The following is a 21,840-nucleotide window of genomic DNA, read 5'->3' as shown; positions in this document are numbered from 1 at the left end:
TCGTTATTCATTCTAAGCACCATTACTAAAAATTATCTAAATAAACTTGAAAGTTGATTGAATCTTCAATATTAGTAAATTTTTTTGAAAGGTTCAGTCATCAGCAAGTAACAGGCATTTCTAGTTCTTTAAATCCTTAACAATGTCATTGATGAAAAGAGAGAATAGAAACGGTGATAAATGATCCCCTTGAATACCAGATAAACCTTAAGATTAAAATTAAACATCAGTTTTATTTTTCAAATAGATTTTCCTCAAAAACGTGCTCATTTAATTATGCCGCAAATGGTACTTTGATTTGAAATACAAATACGTTTAAATCAATTACAAGACTGAGGTACGGGTAGGATACATAACATATGTAAAAAGCAACCCTCCTCTCGAGTCACAGTGTATCACAAAAAAAAAGGTTAAAAGACACAATTTATAAAATGACCTTTCTAAAGCAGTAAAGGAAATCTATTATCAATGTTCAATCAATTTATAGTTTCACATAATATTTTATTATTTACAAAAATAAGCGTGAAATACATAAGACTTCAACAAAAAATGCCTCTAAAATAATTTTTGCAGAAGAAACCCAATGAAGTAATACCTAAATAAAACATTTCTTATATCTCATGTTAACTTCACTACCCACACATAATTTAAATCATAGTAAATAATTACTTTTAAAACTTTTATTTTTCGGCTTCATAATTATAAATGATAAGTTGTATTACAACTTATATCACAAAAATTAATTTTCAATAACTGCACTAAAAAGTGTTAATTTTTAATGAATCAAAATGTACGTACGATTTATTGTGTACTTACAACACATCTCTCAATATTTATTGCTAAAATTTGTGAAAAAGTAGATATTATAAACAAAAATAAAATAAAATAATGATATTAAATTTCATAGGAACTAAACTCAAAATATTATTATATTTTATATTATTTACACCCTTAATATTTATTTAAAAAAATGTATATATTTTAAATATTACAGTTTAATTTTGAACAAACTTGACTAAGATATATTTAATGATTACAATAATTTTATAATGATGGTTCATCTGCTGATAATCTATAATATGTAAGTAACTATAAAATTACAAAATTATTCGCAAATATTACGATTGACAAATTATCATATAATTTATTTATCAACAACAACATTGTATGATATTATCCGTACTTAAATTTTTAGGATTTAAAAATATTATGTAAATAAAATAAATTGTTCATTTTATCTTATGCTCAGTGCCTATTCAGTACCTATAGCTATAATCTATCTACCTATAGTAAATTTACGTTATTGCTCGAACTCAATTGAAACGACACTTATTAAAAAAGGGTGGTCTATCATCATAAGCCTGGTGTATTGAAATGAATCTGTCATTCTGGATGGTTTTTTTTTGGAAGGACTGCCTCCTTTTACTTAAAATTTAAATTAACACGTTGAATTTTTCATGTGTAATTTCTATAGAAATAACGAAACTGAAGTCGTTGTTTTCCAAAAATGTTCAGACTTCGACGGCCTTGTTTTCTAATTGTATTTAAACGCAACATGTTGCGCTTTGTTCTTGCGCGTCATTCATACCGTGCCAAACTATACAAAAAATAAATAGTGTATAGAGAATCGGAGCTTTAATAATTAATGGGCGTTAATTTAATACTTTTTTTTGTAGTTTATTAAGTTTAATTATAAGTCATGCCGCGGCGTGTTCCCGGAGGAATTCGTAAAGCCACCTGGCAGTGATGGGTATAGGGAATTTTTAAATATTTTTATTCACGACATCCAATATAGGTACACAAGTGAAGAAATAATAAATGTAATCATTCTAGAAATAATTACAACTCGCGGAATTATAATTAAAAATTTTTTTCTCCGACAAAAGCGGTCAGATATAATATATTTTTATTTTTATTTTCATTAGATAGGTATTAAGCAGTGCATAAAGAGCAATCCCCCGGTTCAGCGCGTATCTGTTTGTATCAACTATGCTGTAGTTTACACACATAGCAAAACCAATAATAATTATGAATAAACGTAGGTGCATATTATATGTATATAATACAATGTTTGTATATGAGGCTGTATGTGGTACAGAATCCTAAGTACGCTCAGATATGACCGGATTAAAAGCGTGCCCGAACAAAAGGGTAGTATGATAACCTCAGAAAACCAAAACCATAACCACCGTTTTTGTTGCAGCTAATCCTCTTAACGAAACATTCATTGTTACCGTGCGCATTTAATATTATAAAAATATTGGACCATTTTTCCGCATTAAAAGACCTTTAATACCGCCGTCGCTGCACGCCGCTCCTGGTTTTGTAATAGGGCAATTTTTTTTTTTTTTTACAAAATAATAGAATAAGACTGAACCATTTATGCATTCAAAATCAACGATTATATTTTTTTCCTGTTTCATAACGATGGATGGTGGCCGATATTATGCTGTGGTTAATGTACCGTTAATAAGGGACACATGCACGACACTTTCACGTATTTTAATGGCCCATGAACCCCAGCTGACTAACGGGGTCAAAAATGTTTGCAATTTGTCTCTGCTGCAACTAGACGCATTGCAATGAATTGTTGCTTATTATTACGCACACTAAGCCAGTCAGCCGTCCGGCGTCATGTGCAACCCCCCTCACAACAACAATAACAATAACTGTATTATAATATTATCATAACTTCTTTTTATAACAATAACACTCGTGTTTTCCGTGAGAATCGTATAACATAGAATTCGAATATCTCTATTCTCTATATTATACTATTGGTACCGTCTATACCCACCGGTCTATCGTTTTCATACATTTTTGTATGAATAGAAATTGATTATATAGTATTATAATTCATAATATTATCATACGATGGAATTACCTGCACATCACTATAAATACTTTAAATTAAAAATGCGCTCTTATTTTACTTGTATGAAAATTATTTGTGTATTCTTAAAATACCTAATACAAAAGTTTGATTAAATATTTGCCTAACCATTATTTAATCAACCAATGTCGATATCGTATTAATTGGCGGACCAACTCGTACATTTACACAAAGCTTATAATATTATTGTGTTTAGACTTATCTGAAGTCGTATAGCTTAATATGTATAATTAAATATAATTTTTTATAATTTCTGTTAATTTGCGTGGCTGATATTATGTTCTATATCATAATTGTATTACTAGGTAGGTACTCAAGAAAAAATCATTTTTTATACAATAGTCAAAGATTGAAATTGAATGTAAGCTCCAGTGCCAAAACGTTCTGAAACATATAACATATGTTATACATTTGTAATTAATTCCTAACTCTTCGAGTTTCATTTTGTATAAGACTGGTGTTAAAGTGAAATATATTTAGATTAAAATAATTTCGACTCTTGCCATAGATGATTTAACTTAAATAGGTACTTTGAGATATAAATAACTGTTTTAAAATTTAATGAATAATCAAATACATATTTTTGAATAATTAAAATAGCTGATAAATTCTTAATCGTATAAAATATCAAGTTTCATACAGATACTTACACTTTTATAAACAACTTTTAATCTAAGCTTTTGTTGTTGCGTATGTAATCTCTTATATTTATGACATATTATCTATAGATCATCCATTTTACTAATTTTAATTTGGTAATAGATGTTTTGTGTGTTTTAAAGTATATATTAAGCTTCATATATAATTATAATATCTTGTTTATATTAAATGCGCTGCTTTCTCTTTCAACAAGGATCTTACTTATTCAGAAAATATTAATACATTTGTATAAAATGTATACATTAATAATATTTATAATATAAGACATATTAATAATTACTTAGGTTTTGATTTTAAATATTTTAAACCAATACATTTTATGTTGAATTCAAATTTTACGCAATAATACAATAGTCTTCCCCTAGTACTACACGTCGTCTGTCATTATAAAACTATACAACCTACTTTACCACGTGTATAATACGACCATTAGGGTGTTGCAAGTCTGATGACGCATTCAAAAAATATATCATAATATTTACCCCACACATCAAACATGTCGTCTAATATTAATACATCCCTAAACTAACTACATAGCATTTATATATATATATATATATATATATATATGTATATATATATACATTCTTAGAGCGAGCTTTTATAAAAAAATCATGACAGAAACAAGGAATGATAGTATTTCACACTTTACTACCAGTATCAACAGTTAAACGGTGTTACTATAGTTACTTGTCAAATGATATTAATAGGAAATTACCAAAACATTTTATTCTGGTAATTGGTATTATATTGGTGAATCTAGATCAATAGAAAGTTAAAATTTAATTTTAAAAATTATAATTATAATTTTGTATTTTAATAAAATATTATCGATTAAATTCAGTATAGGTATCACGTATAATTTTAATATAGATGTATTTGGTTTAGTTAAATTTCGAGTCTGTATTTTTATTTTTAATCCAATCAATAACAGACTATTAATTCGTTTATATTACTATTATCTGATAATATTATTACAAAATATGTCATCTAATTCAGATGGATGCGTTATTTTTAGCTACGTAATTTCAGCATTTCGCCTATCTTTATGTTCAATTTTACAACCTTTTTAATAAAATATAATACTATAGATACTAGATAGTAATTATTTATTCTAGGTATGTAAATCAGAGTTTGTATACAATTACATACAGTGCAATTATTCCTGCAGTTACAGTACTACTTATATTTGACTTTTTTTGGTTCCATTAAAACTATATTTTTTTACTATATTTATTTAATTTTAAAAATATTTCAACCAAATTTTTTGTATTGGATCTCACTTAAATCTCTTAAACTGTATACTTGTGTTGCACCTTCATGAAAAAATAAAACTAGTAAACAATAATTCATTTATCTAACTACTTTTAATGTTAATATAACTAAAAATACAAATTAAAAGTCAAATATTAGCAATCGGATACATAATTTGAACGAAAACATAATTTGTAATCCCTTCATCCTCGTCAATTCCGCCAAAAACATATAAAATTTCAGTCCACAGAAAATTAATGGTATAATAGTTGCTTACTGCATTTTTTTTTTTTTTTAATAAAATTAATTTACAATCTAGGTACATAATTTGCAAATTTGGTTTTATGGTATCGTGAAAACGGTTTTAGGTGCAACAATATAATTGATTTACAATATTAGAGAAATCCCATTTTGTATAAAAGTATTTAAGATTGTATAAGAGTAATACGTAGTAACTATGAATAAGAAAATACCAAAATGACGTGGTATGAGTTGTATAGCATCATTTGAAATATTTAATTAACTTAGAAACATTGTAGCGAAACCATAAAGCCTTGGAAGCTTATTGTCGGAAAGTAAAGAGAAAAAGAAACGGGTACAAGGGAAAAAACACTTTAGGGCCGGTAATCAAAGTTTTACTAGTATTTTGCGGCGTTGCTGTGTATATATATTAGAGATGTCGAGGGCAAATTAATGGAAGAACCATTGCCGTGTGTTTTTCCCAGTGGATATTCACTACTTCACTAGGGCTGCAAAGAAATTAGGGAAGGGTAAAAGAAAAGGGAGAGAGAGAGAGAGAGAGAGTTATACACGTGGTCTCTGGAGAAATAAAAATTCTGATCAAATATAAGTCGACCGTGGGTGTGCATTCTCCTTCTTTTGTATGTGAACTATATAAGACCCCAATATGAAATGAGCATTAGGAGCCCTTCCAATAAATTGATACTTTCCAAATTGACGGGAAATTAGATCCACTCAATAGTTCATGCCAAAGAGCAGTTATATCATGTCAATTTGGTAATGGCATTTTCATAATATTTTTAGCATAAAAAAAAAAAAACCTAAGAAATTATACAAATCATTTTTAATGCTTTTATTCTACTTTACGTACAGGAAAATTAATTTAATATTATTATTTATTTGTGTTTAATTAATAAACATAAACATAAACAAAAAAATTTAAATTATTGTATGCAATCATGCTGTATAAATAAATAATATTTTAATATAATAAATAATAATATATTATGCACTATGTTAACATAACAAATCAACTATAGATATTTAAAATAAATGTAAAACTCATTCGATTGCAAGGAATAACTACAAGTATATTTTATTTATGTGTATTTTAATATCTATATATAGAGTATAAACTAATTAAACTTGATGTTTTATTATTATTATTATTTTCTCAAGCCATTATTAAAAACAAATTAAAAACTTTATTGTTAGGTTGGTAATAAAAAAAATCACCCTAAATTAATATTTAAAGGTCTGATTTTACATTTCTAAATCAACCACCAACAACTATCGAGTTTATGGTCAACATTCATTAACTTTAAATAAAACACAAACTCTAATAATTAATAATAAATAAACACAAGCAAAGAGCAGATTTAATCAAAAGTAATACCTAAGTATTTTTTCACTAAGTACCTAATTGATTAAAAATTTATTTAAGAATATTCACAAATAAAAAATTGGTAGTTTTGTTATGACTTAAGCACTTTTAATGGGTCAAGTTTGTTCAATAGTAATATAAATATTAAATAGATACCGAAAATTTATTAAAATTTGATTCATATATATAACTATATAAGTGGCTTGGTGAGGCGCGGTTATACGCTCAATCTGCGGAACACACCGAGCGTACGCACCGGTCGCAGTTGCTAGCTCCCGGATGGGTGACCACCCGGGATTTTTAGCAACATATCCTTGCCACACATACACAAACACGTGTTACAACCCTACCTACTTAAAAACCTACAAACAAATATACAATAATAGCCCCTACCGCAACACCCCACACCCAATGGCCTGTGTTGCCGCGGGTTCTCCTTTCAAAAAAAAAAATAATAACTATATAAATGTATATTATACAATTTGATAATACATATTATAGATCATTTAAAATTATTCAAATCATGTAATAATCATAAATAATTGTTATGTATATGTTTCTATAAATTTATTATTATTTTATATTTTCTCATAATGTTGTGTTTCTATATTGTAGATGAAATTTAATGTTGATGATATGCTTAGCTTTTTGTGATATATTCTATATACATTTTTTTCATTTGGTAAACAAATATTTTCATTATCATCACTATTGATTTAGTAAACTTAATAAAACTCCAAAAGTTACTACAGTGTACTTGCTGATCTATGCGGACAAGCAAGATGAAGTCTCCATGAAGCGTAATTTTTATTACTGAAAACAGATTTTGAAGTTTTCATCGAAATACCCATTTGAAATACCCCAAGAGAATATCTGAAAAGTTTTAAATAACACTTCCATGGACAGTAATAACAGGAAATAAAATATTTATAAATATATAAAGGTATACATAGTCTTTGTATGCACACGATTTATTGGTATAAGAATTAATCAACTGTCCATTCTTCTTCATTAACCAATATTACTTGCGAAATGTACTGATTAACTATTAAAAATTAAGAAATAATACCTTTTTAAAAAGTTATAAAAGCATAGGCAGACATAATATGTGAGGGAAAAAGTTGTATAGCATCACGTTTATTATATTAAGTAATTTAAGTTCCTTTACCTACAGAATAAATGGTATAAGTAAACTACACTCCACGGTACTTATTCGTTTTAAAGAGAAATATGCCAATATAGATACTAAAGTTTTGAGCTTTTGAATTAATTAATGTGGTCACTATAAAATATATTATTAAATAGGATGTTCACTATATTTCTCCAAATACATCATTGAGCAAATATAAAGATAGATTATATACATGGTTACATGGTTTTAGGGTGTATGGTTTCCGTTTGCAAACATACCTATTACTGTTTCCATTGAAATTACACAAACGGGTATTATACGATCTTTACGATACACTGATAATAGATTTGAGTGTAAACTAAAAATGATCACAATTAAAGGTCTAATTACTTATTAGTTATTACTAATTCACGGTGTTACAAATCATATAGTTATGTTTGTTTACCTGCGACGTATTGATTTTAAAACATTTCAACTTTCAAAACTTTTTTACGTCTATTTTTCCCACGATAAATTCGTGTTGTTAAAAATAAATCCTAAAAACCTCATCTTAAACTTTTTGAATTTAATATAAATCAAAGTTAGTAAATATTTGTCAGCAACAAATATATTTTTGCTCACTCTACGTTCTACACAACGGTAGATAAAATTATGTGTTTGTATGATGTGTTTATGCGGAAATCGTAGAACTTTGGCACTTAAATCTTGTATGAAAAGTTTCGTGTTTCCCAGAGGTCAATGATAAATTTCCCAACTATGCATTTTTTATTAACATGTGGTCAATCAAAACATAATATAGTTTCACAAACTAAATTTTTAATATAAATTATCATTTCTCTAAACAAGAATTTGTTAAAATACTTATTTTGGATTCTAAGAGCATAGCAATAAATATATTGTAGTTATTTTTAGTGATGTATTTTTTTTTCTGTCGTCAAAATTTGGGTAGTTAACATGAAAAATTATAATTGTCAATATTGAAAACTTCCAGTATTTTTCGACAGCAAAAAGAAAAAGGGCAGCAAATAAAATGTTAATTTTTACACAAATCCAATTTTTGAAAAAATCAAATTTATTTTTTAGGTGTAATTCGAAGAGTAATTATCGTAACTTTAAATATTTCACCAAATGTTTAAAATTAGTATTTTCTATAGATGCTGACATTTTCAAAATATTTGGACTGTTTTTGAGCTATTAATAACCATGAGAAATTATTCAAACTTTGTATTGTTTTTTCAAATAATTATCCATAACAATTTTTTACTCAAAAAAGCTTGGAAGTTTAATGCAAGGATCTTCATAAGATACTTTAATACCAGTTCAAAAATGTTAAAGATATATAGAACGATTATTTTTTATATGCATTTTAAGCCTAAATTTTGAAAATTTTTATATTACTTTTCAATTAGAAATTAATTAAAAAAATGAATTTTATTCTACACAGTTTAATATAATTTATGGACCAATTTTTTTTTTTTTTTTTGGTTTTTAGTACCTACCTTACAAAAATTAAAAGATAAACATCCAAATGTTTGGTTTTATCTATAATTTAATTTAATTCTTAAATACAGTCATAAATTATAATTATAACTGTTTGAATTCATCATATAGAATTTTTTTTTTTTAATTTAAACATTACTAAACTTAAATTGTACTCGGACAAAAAAAATTTATTACGCATTAATTGTACAAAAAAAGTATATAAATTATTTAAACTATTTAAATAGGTAGTTACAAGTTGTTTTAATTATTCTAAAACAGTTTTTACGAAAAATAATATTAATAAACACAATATTTTGATCCATTATCAAATATTAGTTTTCAAATTATAAAACATCAGGACCATGAAACTTAATGCATGTTAATTCAAAAACTAGTTAGTGATTAGCATAAAAAATACATTCTATAAATTGATAAATTATACTTTCAAATAACTATTTAATTAAAAGCCGAATAACAAATAACACATCTTGCATTACTTATATAATTATACGTATATTCTCATAACCATATTTTATCAAAAACATGGATGTTTTTTTGGTATCATAGAGTGCCTACCTATATGCGATCATGGTGTGAGTGAATTTTACTGGTTTGACATTAAAACGATACGTTTCCGTGGTTGACTACGAGATGTATTGGAACATGAAAGATATCTTATAAGTTATAACACGTTCCAATAACTATCGTAATATTATTATGTATGCGCTTATTCACACGGGTCATTAGAAATCAGAGTTATACATCTTACGGGTACTGAGGAGATGGATGGAGTTTTTTTACGTAGGGTGGGGAGTTGTCTTTTGATTACTCACTTTGATGCGATAATTTTCGCGACAAACAGTCGACGATGGCTGATCGGTTCGAATGATAGAAACGACGGTTTAATCTACAACGACGACGACAATGTCAAAAGTCGGCAAAAAAAGTCGTGTCGTGAAGAGGTCATTAATAAATTGCTGAAGTCCGGCCAATATCTCTCATTCGTCGGTCGCGGTAAATCGTCTACAGAACGACCGGTGGGTTCGCGTAAATTTTTCCGTCAGAAACAGTCGGGCACACGGCGCGCACGACTTGCGTGTACGACGAACAAGCGAATTAATAGCCAACGTTCGTGTCAGCGGTAACGCGGGAACTGATCGCAGACCGCGGGCAACACCGGCTCTAACCTCGTGGTGGTCGGTCCGACAGCGGAGCAGAGCGAGCCACCGACCGACCGAACCCTTTGGCCCCATCCCTCCTCGCGCAACGTCACGTCGGAAAACATAAATCCCAATGTTTACCGTACGTCGGTCGTATATGTATGTATGTATAGAGAGATAGAGACCTACACAGAACGCACACTCATTATTATTATTATTATTATTATTATTATTGTCAAAAAGACGGAAATGCAATTTTTTTCACATGTTTTTAATTAAATTCTAACCCGTGTCCATGACGAGACGTTCTAAAGTGCGATATGAGATATAGCCCCACTTCAGAGAAAAAATAAACAAATTCCTTAATTTTAGGAAAAATTTAATTTTATGAAATATATTTAATTACCTATTTAATATTATTTACTATACTAGTAATTGATCATTTAATTTTCAAAATTAGTATTAGTAGTAATCTCAATGTTGAAATTATGAATTACGGTTATCTTATTAGTATAACATGATATTATTATAAAGTAGAAATCAATAAATATCATCTATATTTCACTACTATAGAATTATATACATAATAATGTAGTATCATTAGTATCTAAATGTATAACTGATGTGTGATGAGTGATGACATTGGTTAGGTTAGGTTCAGTGGCGGATCCAGGAGGGAGGCGATCGCCCCCCCCCCCCCCGTTATCTAAAAATCTTCATATCTATGTAAAATTTATTGTGTATATTAATTATTAATTTTTGGAAACAGCCTCTATATTTACGTCTATGAAATACTACTGCCCTCCCCCCGTTATTTTTGGCTGGATCCGCCCCTGGTTAGGTTACCAACACAAAAAAAAAGGTTAGGTTACAGATGGACAGACGAAGGGTGTCATTCATTTGAGCGAATAACCCAAAATTACCTGAATAAAGCATATATCATTTGGGCGAGAAATTGACTAATCGTTAGGCGAATATATAAATTATTGAATAATAGGGAAGTAACATACTTACGTCTACAATAATTTTTATAATATTTACTACAGCTAAATATTATTATTATATCGTTTTGGCTGATTGGTATTTATAGTTTTATACGCCAATTTACAAATATAGATAGTGAATGATAATTTTTTAGATTGTACTAAGACGTGTGGGTTTTAATTATTTGCCCATGTCTAATCTAATCAGATACTAAAATGTGACATTTATTAATTAAAATTTAGTTAATGATAATAAATATTATACATATAATACATATATATGATAATATAATAGATTTTTAACCATACCAGTTAGAGTTAACTGAAAGACTTAAAAAATAGGAAGGAAAACCTATTAGTCTATAGTCTATATAAATGTTTATAAATATATATTTAATTACTTATTATACCATTGTATAGATTGTAAATTTACTATTTTTAATAATAATAATATAACGTGTGTTCAATTTTAAAGGTAACAGGAAATATTTCAATCGCGTAACCTTGAATTTGATTGGGGGTTTTTATACTGCAAATAGGACTTATAAATACATCTGTTTTTGATAAATTCTAATTTTTAATTATTTTTATCAGCGCATGCGCAGTAAAATAAAAATATCTTCAATAGAAATCGCCGTTTTTAAGACCGGATTTCGATTGCTTTATTTTTTCTGAACAACTTTGATCTTTACAGTTTGTTGATATCTTCAAAATTGCCATTTTTATGACGGTCGAAAGTTTTAAATCAGTTAATTCGTGAATATCGCATTTTTAATGCAATTAACGAATAAATTATGATGATATTTTTTTATAAATTCGATTTAATAATAAATACACATTGTAGTTTTAATAAAAATAAATTGTTATAATAATACCTATAAATGTGTAATTAAGATAGAGCGTTGAAAAATGAGATATTCACGAATTAACTGATAAAATCTCGGTAACACATTACACATTACATACGAATTTAACATTTAACTATAAAACAGGTTATGTGTATATATTGTAATTATTTAGATTAACATTCGTAATAAAATGTCAATTATATCTCAAGAGATGGAAAAATTATTAAGACAATTGGTTTCTAAGATTTTCCACTGTAGTAATGTAACAATATAATTTATTAAACGTATAATAAAATAAAATTACAAAATACAATCGTCTCGAAAAAAATTTACCGTATTCACTCGCCCAGCGACATTTCTAAAGAATATGAATTATCATTTTATGCTGTATATACCTAACTTATGTATAAGATCGTCCCCTGTCGACAATTTTTTTAATTATACGTGCGCGTGCTTCTTTATATATTATTTAATATAATCTTTTCAATTGCATACTCTGTGTAATTTATTAAACACCATTGATGGCCGTAAATAATAATAATAAATATTTATAAACAAAATTAATGTGGTGGTAGGCGTTCTTATATCACGAAAATTATTCGTCTGAAAGAAAGGCTCGAAAACCGTTATGGACCGTGTAGGTACGTTATACCAGCGTTTCCCAAAGTGTGTTCCGCAGAACCCTAGGATTCCGTCAGATGTATGTGATGTCTGAAACATTTTGTGTAGTATTGGTTTTATTAGAAAAAATGGGATTGAGTTGGAAGTAAAGACATTGGGGTTCCGCAAAACACAAACTATTTCCTAAGGGTTCCGTGATCCTAAAAGTTTGGGAACCGCTGCGTTGTACTACATCGCGAAATAAAATGATAATAAAAATTTCATGGTAATATAGAAAAAACTAATTTGAAAATCATTGTAGCAAACAGAATCTCTAGTTGACGAGCTGGTCATAAGTCATTGTATATCTTTTCCTAAGCCTTACTCTCATGCAATGCTCAAATTTTCGAGAAAGGAGTGAATTCACAGAACAGGTGGTATTTTAATATTTAGATAGCACTCCAACTAACTATAAAATTTAAATATGTAACAGTTGTAAATAACGTATCAAAAGTTAAAACAGTATCTGTATATTATTAATATAATATTTATATTTATATTACAAGATATGTTTCCTTCGGTATTTCGCATAGTTAGTTACAAATTGTTGTGATCAATTTTTTTATCGAAGATAATTTTATGAATAGATATGTTGTAATGTGTGAAATATGTTTACACTTGCATCAGAGCAGTTTTAAAATTGATAATTGAGCTCTCTACTTATATTCCCAATAATTCAAATTTGAATAATTATATATCCTCTCAATCTCTCATAAAATTAATTTTTAATGAAAAATTAAATGTTTATTTAAAACTATACTAGGAAATACAGTAAACTGCAGCTCCACTTACTTAATTGTTAAGTTGAACATTCTTTAGAAAAATTGATTACATACGATGTTATATAAATACTAAATAGCATAATAATAATCTGTCTTGTATACAGTGTGATCACGATATTATTAGGTACCACTGACCACTACAGAAAAAAAATTGGGTTGCCATTTAAAAAAAAAGTAAGTTGTACCTATTGCGCATGCGCGTACCGTCAGAGCTAAAAATTTGAAATTGATCTGAAAATAATATGTGAAAATACTCCCTAACACCTCCCGAAAACTTAATTTCAATATACGGTCACTCAGCTGAGATATTCAGCAGTACCTAATATCGTGAACGCTCTGTATACAGGTGTCCCGCGAGAATTTACCCATTGCGATATTTCCTGAGTGAGATACCTAATATCATAAAACTATTTTTTTTTTTTATTATTAGACTCACATAGACAAGAGCTACATGTATTTTATTTTTTAATTTATAATTTTTGAAAAAAATAATGGTTACTATTTTATAGAGTTTATTTTGCTGAAAATGTTTACCTTTCAACATTTTATTTTCGTTAATCTAGTGGTTTTTAATATTTTTTTTAGTATATAGATAAGACGGTAAAAACCTGGTTTTTATCCGGGCGGTGAGTTACCCTCTACGCCTAATGGGTAGGTATATCGTATATCCTCACGGGACATCCTATATTTCTTATTTACACTGTAATCCAGAACTAAATATTAATCACTAATTAGGTATGAAAATAGTCTGACCATATAGTGATGATTTTATGAAACATACAAAAAACACATAATCAAAATAATATATTTTTCAATATTTCAAGAAGGGTGAATTTTCAATTAAAAATATTTCAAAATGAAAATTTCATGTGAAATATTTCATACTCATAAGTCATAACCATATCTAAAAAACTGAATACTAACAATTGGTCAATAAACAAATAAACCATAAGTTTAAAAGAAAACAATTTAAATAATAAATAATTATGTCTCTATTGTATAAAAAAGATAAGCATCTTTTCGTTTTCTTTTATATTACATACTCAAATCAAAAAATTCAAAATTAAACTGGTAAATTCACTTTTTGTATAACATTTTTATTGTACCTCGTAATTGAGTAGGTCACTGTAATGGAAGTGTTAAATATGAATTCAATAATAAATCATGAGATATGAAAAAACGATTCTGAGCGGAAACGGAGTGTTAGCCTCTAAGGATATTTTATAATTTATTTATATTTAACTAGAAACATTTTTCAAAATAACTTCAACCTTTTAACTTATAGCGCTTATAAAAAAAAATAATGACATTTCACTTATTAGGGATCTCCTCATATTCAATTTTCAAGCTTTTTTAACATATAATAAAGAATTTAAAAAATACAATAAAAATGTTATTTAAAGTATTTTTCAACTGCTATTGCAACAATATATCAAGAGCTTACCCTCATAAAGATAGCAGCACAACTATGACAGACACTCATGAAACACATCCAACAAATTGGTTGGCAACTTGTTGGACATTGTTGGATCAATCTCAGAATTTGTTGGACATTATTTTCGCCGGTAGAGCTTTCGACGCTTTTGTGCTGCCAAATATACTACAGCAGCACAACTTTATGTCAGCAAAGTTTTACCCCTATAAAAAATGTCAAGCGTGATTTGTTGGACATTGTTGGACCAATCTGGCAATTTGTGTTTTGAATACTCAAAGCTTAAGAATATGTCTTGCTATGAGTTCAATAGGTAGCATAATTTAAACTGCCGAATTCCAACAGAATACGTAGAATACATTTTATTTACGTTTAATTTAAACTAACTTTTATTGTAATGCAATTGAAATGTATGATACTTTGTTTAATATACAAGTTAAGTTTTGTTTTAAATAGTCTATTTAGTTTTTGTTTAAATGTTTAATTTCGTCCAGGGTACCTATATCATACTAAACCTAATAAATCAGCTTATCGACATTATGTTTAATAACTATGTTATAAGTACTGTTTCTAACATATGGAAATGATTCCAATTATTATTATATTATTATGAAGTTTATAGTACCACAGTTTGCAAACGATTCAACGCGTGCTCCTTTTAAAAATGATAATACCCTTTTGTAAATTTTAGTTTTATTTTTAATATTCCGTGTATTCAAATTATACGAACTCAATCATAAGTATAATTTTGAAAATACTAAATGGGTTAACTCAAATTGAAATTTATAACGAAAATAAATTTATTTTTTAAATGCACGTGTATTTAAATTACACATCTAAAATTACAGGTTAAAACTCACATAGAAGTGTATGGTTAGGTTTTATAATCGTACATTTGCTATGTTACGTACTTGTAAGACAGAAACAACAAATATGTGTGTAACGTCTTTTTAACCTAATTTTAAAGACTTTTGTATCTACATTTTATGAAACACTTATTTTGGCTATCTAGAAAGACAATTGAGACCACTGAGGGTCGTTCAATCATTTTATAACCGATACAGCAGATTACACTTGACAGTTGACATCTAACCTTTTATACTGCATATTAACTTTTAATTTTATACGTGTTCAGGTACATAATAAATTTGGCTGCGTCGCGGAAGAATGAGAAAGCCGTTCCCGCGGCGTCGTCGGTTCAAACAGGGAACAAAAATAACCTACATAATAATTTATATTTTGTTATTTGGTAATTTTGGCTTTAGCAGTCCACAAGTCTGCATTTCCGTTTATTATCAATCACTAATTGTTATTTATAAATATTGTCAATGAACAATTTATTGTTATTAATAAATATTGTAATAGTTAGATATTGTTCGTGTTTTTGTATGGAAATCCCATGTTAACGAGTCTTTGGCTATGCGCATTCGTGAATATTGTGATTTGTATAATAATGAAATACACTTACTTGTCGTTATTCGATAGTTACTGCTATCTTGTTCAGTGCGCCTACATATAAAAGATATACTAAAGAATCTTAATTTCCCATTGATTACCTACATTTTTAGTATATTTTGTTTGCGTTTTTGGCGTATAATTTAATAATAAGAGTGTCTGAAAAGTAATGAGTATAATTGGAAATTAGGTAAGTACCTACATTATTTAGTACATACATTGAGATAATAGTTATATAAATATTATAATTATTTTATTTTTATAGAATCAAATAGCTACTACTGTTGCATATAATTTTGTATTCATATACCATCTACATAAAGAACGGCTGACTTCTGCATACATTTTGGTAAATAGACAGGTTAGTTATCACTTTTCACTAAAAATATTGTATTGCATATTTGCATGTAGGTTACGATATAATTATATTTTAATGTTAGATACTATAGCCAAGTATTATTAATTAAATATTCAAATATGTAAATAATAAACATATTTTCAGGCGTGGATCCAGAAAAATTTAACAGGGGGTGCTCAAAAAAAAAAAAAAATTGTTGCACCTTATTTAAATATTACCATTTACTATTTGATTTATTAGTGCTGACTTTTTTTCATAATAATTATTGTTATCGGTGCTTTCCGCCGTCGACACGTGTCGTTACATACGAGTATACTTCGAAAACAATTAACAATAATAGTTATTATTGTCGTATGTGACGGTGATAACGAAAAGCACCGATATTATTATTATTATTATTTTTATTTTTATTTTGAAAAATAACAATTAATTTAATTTATAACATAAATTAATTTTGTTGGTGGCTAGATGACAGGAGGTGCCCGAGCACCCATAGACCCCCCCCCCTTGAATCCGCGCCAGCATAATTTCTATTATAATTAATTATACACAATATCCTATCTAAATATTAAATAATGGTAATAATATATATTATACATAGGTACATACTCCCGTCATAAACAAAAACGCTGTAAGTAACTGTAGAACGATTTTGAGAAAACATTAGATACCTAATAAATTATAATTTACGGCGTTTTGATTATTGCTTGTATTATTCTTTTATAGAGTCATATTTCAGACATACGGAATGTTCATCTACACAATCTAAACTTTACAATCATTTATTTGTTTTTCCCTAATTTTTATGTTTTTTTGGGACTTACGACGTTTTTGTGTACAACGGTAGCATAACTATATTATATAATACATATATATTATATAGCAATTATAATAGTAGGCAGGTGCAGTCGTTGTCAGATAAATTAAGACAGCGCGTGGCGGAGGCGGCAGCGGAAAAACCAGGGGTACTCCGTACTTGATTGTCAGCCGAGTCATTTATTTTTATACATTTATTATAATAAACAATTTGGTGAAGTGACAGTAAGCGCATTACATAAAGTTGGCCCCCCTACTCTGATCTATCACCTCCGAACAAATTGTAAACAATTATAAATCTATTGTAAATAATTGTAAATTCATTCCCTGAATTTGTAAATCACCAGAAAGCTTGGAAATCGAAAAATAAAATGAGGGGGGTGATAAAAAAAAAATTTTTTTTTACAAATAAAATGTTTAAAAACTGAAGATCGAAAAAATATTAAGTAAAAAGGAAATCGCTGATATTCCTTAACTAAAAAAAAAAAAAAATAAAACCATTATGATTTTTAATGAACTTTTTAAAGCGGGGACAGCTATATGAAACAATAACTCACCCCGACTAGTTTTAACTCTTCATAATGTTAATAATTATTATTTTTGGCGTATTTTACAATTGATAAAAAAAATTAACCTGAATAAAAATATCTAAGTGGATTATAAAAAATATAATTTCATTAAAAAATAGTAATTGAAGAAACAAAATCTAAGTTTATATGAAGAATATTAATGAAATAATGAAGTTTACTTCAAAATTGAAATTTAAACAAAAAAAGGGCTAAGTAGAATAAAAAATGTATTTTTTTAATGAAGTAAGACATATTTTTTAATTCCATTCAGATTTTTTATTTTGACTTATTTGTTTATCAATAATATTATTTAAACAATTTCTTTAATCAATCTATATTTTTATGCAATTTGAATTAAATAAAAAAGTTCATGTTGAATATTTAAAACTAAGTTGAAAAAATAAAAATCCTCGATTGTAAAAAAAAATCTAAATCGAATATTGTATTTGTATTATTATTCTAAAAATGTTAGTCGAATAAATAAACCTAAGATGATATAAAAAATAATAATTTACTAAAAATAGTTTATATAAATAATATTAACTAAATAAAAAAAAAAAGATAGGTTGAAAGAAAATACTTTCATATAAAATAAAACTTCGGGTTTAAAATGAAAATTAACCTTTTTTTGAGTAGTAGTCTAGAATTGAAATGTTTAACTCTATGTTATATGTTATATCTAAGTTAGTAAGTGATATACAATAATAATAACAAAAAAACATTTTAATAATAATATTAAGTTGAACGAAGGGTGCTTCTGCTCGCAAGAACCCCACCCCCTAAATCCACCACTGTGATGGTAAGCCAGGCACTGTGTCTACCTTACTATAAAATGTAACTAAAAACCTTAGGTAAAAAAACTAACCATACACTTCTATGTGAGTTTTAACCTGTAATTTTAGTCTTTAGATGTGTAATTTAAATACACGTGCATTTAAAAAATAAATTTATTTTTGTTATAAATTTCAGTTTGAGTTAACCTATTTAGTATTTTCAAAATTATACTTGTGATTGAGTTCGTATAATTTGAATACACGGAATATTAAAAATAAAACTAAAATTTACAAAAGGGTATTATCATTTTTAAAAGGAGCACGCGTTGAATCGTTTGCAAACTGTGGTACTATAAACTTCATAATAATATAATAATAATTGGAATCATTTCCATATGTTAGAAACAGTACTTATAACATAGTTATTAAACATAATGTCGATAAGCTGATTTATTAGGTTTAGTATGATATAGGTACCCTGGACGAAATTAAACATTTAAACAAAAACTAAATAGACTATTTAAAACAAAACATAACTTGTATATTAAACAAAGTATCATACATTTCAATTGCATTACAATAAAAGTTAGTTTAAATTAAACGTAAATAAAATGTATTCTACGTATTCTGTTGGAATTCGGCAGTTTAAATTATGCTACCTATTGAACTCATAGCAATACATATTCTTAAGCTTTGAATGTTCAGAACACAAACAGTCAGATTAAAGATTATTAAAAATAAAAATACAGTCAAATTTATAAAATAGTTTTCACTCATCACTATTGACATAATATTCAAAAATTTATCAAATTTAGCAATTGGCTATGTGATTCTATAAATGGCTCAATCGTTAGTCTGCGCTTACGACATGTACCTATTACCAACAATTCGATTAGAAAAGAAATCAACCGTAGTGGAGTATGTGAAAGGCCGCCCCGAACCCATTTCGGACACATGAGACACACAGGTAAAGTCATCCGTCCTTCCACCTCCCTTATTTTAAGAGAGTTTCAATGGATTATATTTTGTACTCATATATATTTCACAAAACCAGATACTCCACGTTCCCGTGGCATAAACTGTACTAATACGTATTATTAATTATTGTTTCCCGATTTGTACCATTCTTCTGCAGTTCTGCGTCGTTTTGCCTATCCACCCCAAACCGACGTATATATTTAGTTTACTGACAACTTTAATAGGAGCAACATTGTTCTCAGACATCACCGAGTGCATTTCGTCCACTTTCGGCCGTGTACAATGAAGGAAATTCAGGATGGATAAGTCTTAAGACCTATGATCTTAACACCATATTCTACAACAACAAATGAGTAATGGTGTACAAAAGGGTCGGTTTACAGGACTAAAATGTCCTGTTAAAAGTGTTTAATGGAGCATAGGATAATACACTTCACGTAAAAAAAAAATGAGGAAAATTATATTAAATTGCCTGTATTACTTTAATTACATAATATATGCATATATTGGCTAAAATTAAACCCTAAATTGAAAATGTGGTAGAAGTTGATTTTGGAATTATAAATAATTGAATCGTTAAATGCAAGAAGAGCACATGTCCATAATTTTCATAAAATCTTATTTTTACAGATTTTTGTTTAGATTCAACAAATACATCGTTCAGTGTAAATATGACACTTGACCAGTTTACTGATATAACATAAAATGATCATGATATTTTGCGTTATATGCAAAAATGGCACATGTCCTAAGCATGTCAAATTCGTTATAACCGTTTTCCACACATTATTTATTTATAGTTTATTATTTACCTACATTATTGTTTATATTAAAAATCAATAAAATTATTTTATTTAAACTTATTTTGTGTATCTTAGTATTATTTTTGTACATTGAATATTTAAGGATTGTTAATTTTCGCAAAAAGAACATATCCAAGCACTTAAAAAATTGATTAATATGAATTTTATGAAATTTCTTATAAACATTACAGAATCTTACAAGCTATTATAATTTATATATGATGTGAATTAGTTCAATTAATTTCTTCAATTTTTTTCAGAGATATAAAGTTGTTTGTCTGTCCTGAAGAATTATAAAATTTGGATATGTGCCTTTCTTGCATTTAGTGATTCAATTATTATACTGAAGATGGTGCTCAAGGAATTAATATGAATAATGAATTAATTAAAAGTAGAAGAATATTATGGACAATATAAATTTTTGTGTTCGTACAATAAGTAGTTAGCAAAAAAAAAAATTGTTATATAATTTACATTATTGAACTATTAAGAAACTAATATTCTTTTATTAAGAAAAAATATATCACAATTAACTATTTGTAAGTCATTTTATAAAATAAAAAAATTAACAAAAGCATTCAAACTTAACTGAGATGAATAATAAAACAAATGATTTGACTTTTTTATTAACCTCCTTTACATAGATAATACAAATAAGTTATGTAATAAAAACTATAAAGTATAAGCTAATGGAAATTTAAAAGATGTATACACATACTTTTTATTTAAAAAATCATAAGATATAATTTTTTTTAAATATTAAATGTTTATAGGCTTATAATTAATAAGTACCTTACTACATATTTCCTGGTTCCTAGATTAAATTATTTTTAAAGTATTCTTTTTTTATTACAATTAATTATCAAGGAATTTAATTTATTGAGCAGTAGCAATTTCTTCTAACGCTATTATTTGCCTTTCTAAGACTGACATTGTACCCCCATAATATGATGATTGTTTCAGATTTAAGTTTTATTAACAAATTTCAAAAATGTCTCCACCACAATGTAGATAAGATAACTTCTCTATATTGTGGTCTCTACCAGCTAGACAATTAATTGGTTAAACGTTTTGCTAATATTTCAACTTTTGTTTTATCACCAATAAATATTTTTTTTAAATAGTTATATAAAAATAATTTTAAATTATAAATAAAAAATTTCATTTTTTTTTCATCT

At 27.3% G+C, this 21,840-nt stretch overlaps 1 protein-coding gene and 1 long non-coding RNA gene across 3 annotated transcripts in view; one reads left to right on the top strand and one right to left on the bottom strand.

The window, feature by feature from the left end:
* The window catches only part of LOC107173432 (leucine rich repeat protein connectin), a 273,851-nt gene extending 263,656 nt beyond the window's left edge, over positions 1 to 10,195 (bottom strand). For both annotated transcript variants that reach the window (XM_089219655.1, XM_089219654.1), the window contains exon 1: positions 9,879 to 10,195. The gene's annotated coding sequence lies outside the window, so the exon portion shown is untranslated. The remainder of the gene's footprint in view (positions 1 to 9,878) is intronic.
* Positions 10,196 to 16,420: 6,225 nt separating this feature from the next.
* Positions 16,421 to 21,176, top strand: LOC149058881 (uncharacterized). Its single transcript, XR_016190572.1, has 3 exons — positions 16,421 to 16,555; positions 16,631 to 16,726; positions 20,923 to 21,176. It is a non-coding gene; the product is annotated as an uncharacterized LOC149058881 (long non-coding RNA).
* Positions 21,177 to 21,840: the final 664 nt, after the last annotated feature.

This window comes from Diuraphis noxia, unplaced genomic scaffold (genome assembly GCF_037042655.1).
Source record: "Diuraphis noxia isolate RWA-SAM2 unplaced genomic scaffold, SU_Dnox_SAM2 contig0002, whole genome shotgun sequence".
Lineage (NCBI taxonomy): Eukaryota > Metazoa > Arthropoda > Insecta > Hemiptera > Aphididae > Diuraphis > Diuraphis noxia.
Note: the sequence above shows the minus strand (reverse complement) of the source record. Positions and strands in the feature narration are given on the sequence as shown.